The sequence below is a fragment of the Helianthus annuus genome, chromosome 2 (genome assembly GCF_002127325.2).
Source record: "Helianthus annuus cultivar XRQ/B chromosome 2, HanXRQr2.0-SUNRISE, whole genome shotgun sequence".
NCBI classification, from domain to species: domain Eukaryota; kingdom Viridiplantae; phylum Streptophyta; class Magnoliopsida; order Asterales; family Asteraceae; genus Helianthus; species Helianthus annuus.
Genome location: NC_035434.2, coordinates 75,232,658 through 75,240,790, shown reverse-complemented (window position 1 = coordinate 75,240,790; position 8,133 = coordinate 75,232,658). Strand labels below are relative to the sequence as shown.

Below are 8,133 nucleotides of genomic sequence, written 5' to 3'. Positions count from 1 at the left end.
ATGTGCTAGTAAATTACTACACATTTTTGTAAATATTCAAGTTCATGAAATGGAGTAATTAGTGAATGTTGTTGATGATTATTGTTGATAATTGTTGATGTTGATTGTTGACGATTTAAAAGAAAATAAACACATGTTTTGAAAACATGGGAAACCTCCATTTTTAGGGGAAACTCTGTCAAAATTTTTATAAATTTTGACACTTAGAAAAATATAAGTTTTTGAAGAACTTATTCCCTAAAAATGTATTTAAGAGTATTACCAAGGTTTCCCTAATTTTTGGTGATAAGAAATGAGGATTTCTTCAAAAATAAAAATGGATATAAGTATGTATATTTTTGAGAGAAAAATATATATTATTTTATCACCAACTTTTGTGCTAAGTGTATATAGTATGTGCTATACGTGCTAGCGTATTAAGACTTAAAAATACACATACATCATACAAGATACATAATTCGGGTGCAAAGTGCAAAACACAAGATACTTATATTAATTTTAGAGAAAATAATATAAGTAAGATACTTAGTTAAAAATATAAAATATTTTTAACACAAGAATATATATACAAAAGAGAGTGACTGTACTTGTGCGATGCAAGTCTAGTGACTAACGTTAAGAAAACGCGTATAGGTTACGACGTTAATTAAGCAAATCCGGTGAAGTTTACGACGCACAGGAACGCAAAGTTGTGAGTTCATGCTCCCCCTTTTCTCTTAACTGTTTTCAGTTTTATAACTTCGGGGGTGAAATACATGTTACAAATATTTTTATGTTTAACAAATGGTATGATAATAAAAAGCACACTTGGTGAGAACGAGTACCAAGTGTGTAGCGATATAAGAATACAAGAAACACACTTGGTGAGAAACGAGTACCAAGTGTGATGTGATATAAGAATACGGGAAGCGCGCTTGGTGAGGAACGAGTACCAAGTAGGATGCGCTATGAAAAATGATGCGAGGAAGCGTGTCACGAATAGGGTACAGAAGCACCATTAATCAACAATATACCTAGACCGCAGAACAAAAGGTTAGATCTAACGGGTGCCGGGCAGCCACACTCTCGGTGAGGGCGAGTATCGAGTAGTGCTTTTGTGTCTCAGAATATACCAATTAAATGCCTAACGTTTGGTGACTCCCTATGTCGTGTCACATGTTAATGGCTTTGCAACCCATTAACAATCCTGATACTTACAGGAATACTTTATTTACATAAAATTTCATACCATACTAAAACTTGATGAATACTTGAGTACGTGGGGTACTCAAGAAAAACTTGAATTGTACTTGAAGTACGTGGGGTACTCAAGAAAATGGGAATTATACTTGAGTACGTGGGGTACTCAAGAAGAATTTGAATTATACATGAGTACGTGGTGTACACGTGAAACTGGATTTATATATGAAAACTTGATTTATTCACAAACTATGTTTTCATACAAAGTATACAAACGTGAAATACAAAACTGCATGAATTCACACCAACATTATGTTGACGTTTTTTTTTTTCCAAAACTCACATGTATTTCAGGTAACTAGGATGGATGTGCGCGTGGTCTTACTTATGCTCTTGGATGTCGCTTATGTTTATCTTTAAATAAAGTTGTAAACTTTTAAGACAATGTTTTATGTGACCTAGCGATGTAAACGCTAAACGTATGTTTCAAATTATGGTATTTGAAGTTATTTTCATGAGCATATAGTATGTTTACCTTTCGTATGCAATGAGAACCTTTCATGATCACACCTCGTGCTTCCGCCGCAGAAAGGGGTGTGACAGATTGGTATTAGAGCTGCGATTGTAGTGAACCAGGATTCCTTCTCGAGTCTAGTCTACAATCTCTAGGATCCTATCACAAAAACAATTTTTCAAAAAGTTTTCATTGCATAAAACGTCCCGCGACATCCACTGCCTAAAACTATTTGCATGAGTCTAGAAAAGACGCTACGTGACCTAGGGTGCACTAGGGTAGCACTTGTCTATGATTAAGGATTACTTACAAATATGTGTGATAATTAGCATATACATGTACTAGATGTAGAATACCCCTAGTATACATGACCTTGCCTGAAAACAATGACTTAACTGAAGGAAGAAATACGAGGATGAAATGAACTGTGCGGACTGTGCAAGGAGTTACGTAATTATGGATGCATACATAATTATGGAATTCAGTGCACAGAAACCACAGCAGGTCTTGTCACGTGTAGATTCCCTCAGTACAAGCCTACTAAGTACTCTGCTAGAGTAATAATTGTTTGATGTTAATTATGTGGAATTTAAACGCATACTTGGAATAGAATCTAGTAGATTAGAAATTCCTTATTCCATAAGAACTAGCCAATGGTAAACTTGTTGAATCGAGCGAAGTTGTTAGAGGCTGCACACTAGAACTTGGTGAGCAAAAATTTAGCATCGACCTCTTACCTATCCAATTAGGTAGCTTCGATGTAGTAGTCGGCATGGACTGGTTATCCAAGAACAAAGCTGAAGTCATTTGTCATGAGAAAATCATTCGCATCCCTTTGGCGAATGATGAAACCCTCATCGTACATGGAGAAAGCGAGACGCACCTCTTCGAATCATCAGTTGCATTAAGGCACAGAAGTGCTTAAGGAAAGGATGTGTTGCCTTCCTAGCACACGTTGTAGATAAGAAGGCTGAGGAGCCGAAACTCGAAGATATTCCTGTGGTGAAGGAATTCCCAGATGTTTTTCCCGAAGACCTGCCAGGACTACCTCCGCAACGACAAGTCGAATTCCGTATAGACTTGGTTCCAGGAGCCGCACCTGTAGCCAGGGCACCCTATCGACTTGCACCATCCGAGATGCAAGAATTATCTACACAACTTCAGGAGTTGTTGGATAAAGGATTCATAAGGCCAAGCTTCTCGCCCTGGGGAGCTCCAGTATTGTTCGTGAAGAAGAAGGATGGAACTCTGCGAATGTGCATCGATTACAGAGAACTGAACAAGCTCACTATCAAAAATCGGTACCCACTACCGAGGATTGATGACTTATTTGATCAGTTGCAAGGATTAAGCTACTATTCCAAGATCGACCTTCGATCTGGATGTCATCAGTTAAGGATCCAAGAAGAAAGCGTACCAAGGACGGCATTCAGAACACGTTATGGACATTACGAGTTTCTTGTTATGCCATTCGGACTGACGAACGCACCAGCGGTCTTTATGGATCTGATGAATCGAGTATGCAAACCATATCTCGATAAATTCGTGATTGTATTTATCGACGGTATCCTGATCTAATCACGGACGAAAGAAGAGCACGGGCAACACCTCAGAACCATCCTAGAACTACTGAAGACAGAGAAACTGTATGCAAAGTTCTCAAAGTGCGAATTCTGGATTCACAAAGTACAATTTCTTGGTCACGTGGTGAATGAGAAGGGAATTCACGTAGACCCGTCAAAGATTGAAGCCATAAAGAATTGGGAAGCTCCCAAAACCCCGACTGAAGTTCGGCAATTTTTGGGCTTAGCGGGCTACTATAGGCGATTCATCGAGAATTTCTCAAGAATAGCTCAGCCACTAACCACCCTTACACAGAAAGACAAGAAGTATGACTGGGGTGTTAAGCAAGAAGAAGCTTTTCAGCTACTCAAGATCAAGCTATGCGATGCACCAATATTGTCACTACCAGAAGGCACGGACGACTTCGTGGTATACTGCGATGCCTCGCGACAAGGACTGGGTTGCGTGCTCATGCAACGCCAAAAGGTCATCGCTTACGCTTCAAGGCAATTGAAGGTGCACGAAAGAAACTATACCACTCACGACCTGGAGCTGGGCGCAGTGGTATTCGCCTTGAAAATCTGGCGACACTATCTATATGGTACTCGATGTACAGTCTTCACAGATCACAAAAGCCTGCAACACATATTTGATCAGAAGGAATTGAATATGCGCCAGCGGCGATGGGTCGAGCTGCTAAATGATCATGACTGTGAGATTAAGTACCACCCAGGAAAGGCAAACGTTGTAGCGGACGCGTTGAGCCGAAAAGAAAGAGTTAAGACCCTACGGGTTCAAGCATTGGAAATGACTATCCGATCGAACCTCACTTCACGTATTCGTGACGCACAACAAGAAGCCCTTAAGGTGGAAAACCGCAAAGCTGAATACCTCCGAGGTGCATTGAAGTACATGGCGCCAAATGAAGAGGGAGCCTTATACTTTAAAAAGCGCATTTGGGTTCCGCTCTATGGTGGCCTACGAGAAGTCATCCTTGATGAAGCGCACAAGTCAAGATACTCGATCCACCCAGGGTCGGACAAGATGTATCAAGACTTAAAAGAATATTATTGGTGGCCAAGACTCAAAAGCGACGTTGCTGTCTATGTAGGAAAGTGCCTGACCTGCGCTAAGGTTAAGGCTGAATACCAGAAACCGTCTGGCCTACTACAACAACCAGAGATCCCCATGTGGAAGTGGGAGCAAATCTCGATGGATTTCATAACAAAATTACCCAGGACCCCGAGAGGGCACGATATGATATGGGTAATAGTTGATCGATTGACGAAGTCTGCGCATTTGCTACCAATCCGAGAAAAGGATAGCACTGGAAAACTGGCAGAGATATATTTGAAGGAAATTGTGGCACGTCATGGAGTGCCGACCTCCATTATTTCAGACAGAGATGGACGCTTTGTCTCAAGAATCTGGCAATCATTTCAGGAAGCCTTTGGATCTCAGCTAGATCTAAGCACGGCATTCCATCCTCAGACAGACGGCCAGAGCGAACGGACTATACAAACATTGGAAGATATGCTTCGCGCATGTGTCATGGATCTAGGCAGCAGTTGGGATACTCACCTACCCTTGGTTGAGTTTTCCTACAATAACAGTTATCATACAAGCATAAAGGTCGCGCCGTTCGAAGCTCTGTATGGCCACAAGTGCCGATCACCCCTATGTTGGGCAGACGCCGGTGACAAGCGTATGGTTGGTCCTGAACTAGTTTTTCTGATCAACAGAAGAAGTTCGCTGTCTCATTTCTCAGATCCGAATCGAACAAAAGGTGAAGTTCGCTGGATCGCTGATCAACAGGTGAAGTTCGCTGGATCGCCGGATCGCTGCATCGTGGGAATCGAAGAAAAAAGGCCGGATCTCTCGATTTCTCTCGGTATGTTTTTTGGAGATTTAGTGTTTTGTGTTTGTGCATTTTGTTGGTTTTTTGTGGGTTTTTTATCAAATCAAATCCCTAACAGAATAACCGCATCTGATCCGTCGTTTTGATCTCTCTCCGGTCACCATGGCGGCAAAGAAAAGGCTAGAAAAGGCAAAGAAATAGGAAGCTGCGTTTATAGTAACCATTGCAAAACGGGAGCAGGAGATTGCAGATTTGAAGGTAATTTTGTTATCTTGTCAATTGTGTGAATACATAATGGGCCTATATTCACAAATTGTGTATAAAATGGATCTCTTATTGCCACTATATCTACCACATTACGTTAAGCAATCAGTGCTCTTAGTTGTTTTTTTTTCTAGAATTTTGTTGGATTCTGTTTTTAACTTAAAAAAATATGTTAAGTGAATACTATCACTACTTGCTGTCTAATTGCTATTTATATTCAATTATTTCAGATCTGTGGAATGATTGATTGAAATGATTGATGTGTTTTGTGGAAGTGTGCTGGATAGTGATCTAGTTATGTGTGGTTATGGATTTGATTTTGAGTGTTGTGATGTTGCAGTTGCCGAGCATAGGGATCAATCCGCAGTTTATTACGTTTACGAATGTAACGATGGTGTCAGATAAGTTTATATGTGTTCGTGAAACGTCGCCACAAAATAGTGTGGTGATCATTGATATGAACATGCCAATGCATCCACTACGTAGGCCGATTACTGCTGACTCGGCTCTTATGAATCCGATTTCGAAGATTCTGGCTTTAAAAGGTACAATTTGATATTAGGTCGTGAAATTATGCGTTAGTCGCTTTGTTTCTGCCGTCTAATTTATTTAGCAACCAAAACTGGCTTGCCTTCTGATACATTTAAATCTCCAGACTCTTGTTAGTGACAACTGTGATCTCTGATCCAGTTTGACCCTACCAAAAGGAATATTGGATTTAAATTACACCACATAAAGGGCCTGTTACACACGCACACATCTTGACCCTACCAAAAGGAGAACATATATTTTATTTTGAACCCTATTTCTCTGTGGTTAAACTTGTGTTCTATTTTTCTAGCTTGTAGGAACAGATCACTGCACTTTCAATTCTACACAGAAGTCTTTTGGAATTGATGATTTTCGCAAAATACCAAATGGGGTCAACGGTAAAATACATGTTCTAGAACCTTTGTGTACCTCCTGAGCCTTTTCTCATGGCATTTTCCAGACACACCCTTGATGCGCTACAATTATCGTCCTTAAAATTACTCAGACACTAATATCAACTTTCATTTGTTGCAGGGTTGTAATGATTTCAGTTTCTTTTCAAGTCGAAACATTAAGGTTGCAATGCCTGTTGGGAACTATACTACATCGAGCATGAAATTCAGGTACTAGTCTATTTCTAACTAGAACTACAGTTTTGATGTGTTATTTGAATGGACTATAACTATACACCGTCATTATTAGATGTGTCATTAGTTTTTTCACTGCTTTAAGGCGATGTACACATGTGTATTATGATTTTGCTTGTTTTTAAGGCGCTGTACACATGTGTATTCTGATTTTTGCTTTGGTTTAAAGCCGTTGTACACATGTGTATTCTGATTTTTGCTCTATTTTTAAGGCGCTGTACACATGTGTATTCTGGTTTTGCTATGTTTGTAATGCGATGTACACATGTGTTTAGCGTCTGTTTTTATGATATCTCATATTTTTTTTGTGTATTGAATGTGTAAATTTGTTGATGTACACTTGTGAATTATGCAAAGTACTAATTGCTGAGTTTTTTGTGTTATTATAGGAGACGTCGTAAACGAGGAAAGTGGAGATGGAAGGTCGATAAGGATGATTCACGTATGAGGTCGATAAGGATGATTCACGTATGTTTTTTGCTTGGTCGATAAGGATGATTCAGCATACAACGCGGCAAATAGTTGTAAAAGACTATGTCTTTTTTATTTTTCCGATTATGTTGCGTTTATTGTTTTCACGAAACTGGAACTTGTAATTGTATGTTTTTTTTGGTTTGGCAAACATTATGGAAATTGTTATTTGCTTAATATAAAATAGGTTTACAAGTTTTGTTTATATGTATGTATTATGTAGCTAATTACACATATCTACCATGCTGAGTACACATGTGTACTGTTCAATTCATATCAAAGTACACATGTGTATACCGTTGAAAATATGAAGGTTACGTGAATCTTAAAAATCATAATCCGAAGTTTGGTGGTAAAATCTAAAAAATAAAAATGAAATAAAAGATAATGTGGATAATAAATTTAAAATAGGAAAGATGTAACATAATTCAATTATTAAAATAATGATTTAAATCTAATTTTTTATATAATTACAATCATACCCTTAACAACTAAAAAGGAAATCAATGGTCCAGATTAGTTCACGCATGGGATTAGGTTCACGCTGGAACCCTACCCTATATATATATATAGGTAGAGGATCCTGTAAAAACTGCTCAAAGCGTGAGAAGTGTCAGAAGTGTATTATAATACTATATATAATACTATATAACACCATATAAACAACGTATAACAATATGTAACACCATATAATACCATATAACACTATGTAACACTATATATCATTATATAACAAATATAACATTATAGGTTGTCTGATAGCATGTCTATGATAGATGTATAGTGTTATATTTGTTATATAATGTTATATAGTGTTACATAGTGTTACATAGTGTTATATGGTATTATATGGTGTTACATATTGTTATACGGTGTTTATATGGTGTTATATAGTATTATATATAGTGTTATAATACACTTCTCACACTTTAGCCCCTTTTTACACTATCCTTAACCAATATATATATATACATATGTATATATATATATATATATACATATGTATGTATATATATATATACATATGTGTATACATATATATATATACACACATATGTATATACATATATATATACACATATGTATATATACATATGTGTATATAT

The 8,133-nt window shown here is 37.8% G+C and overlaps 1 long non-coding RNA gene across 2 annotated transcripts; it reads left to right on the top strand.

The window, feature by feature from the left end:
* The first annotated feature begins 5,124 nt into the window (after nucleotides 1–5,124).
* LOC118484129 lies at nucleotides 5,125–7,005 on the top strand. Of its 2 annotated transcripts, none has more exons than XR_004872795.1 (6): nucleotides 5,125–5,147; nucleotides 5,299–5,372; nucleotides 5,719–5,923; nucleotides 6,220–6,307; nucleotides 6,444–6,532; nucleotides 6,946–7,005. It is a non-coding gene; the product is annotated as an uncharacterized LOC118484129 (long non-coding RNA). The 2 variants fall into 2 exon arrangements; XR_004872796.1 differs by having other exon boundaries at nucleotides 5,609–5,923.
* Nucleotides 7,006–8,133: the final 1,128 nt, after the last annotated feature.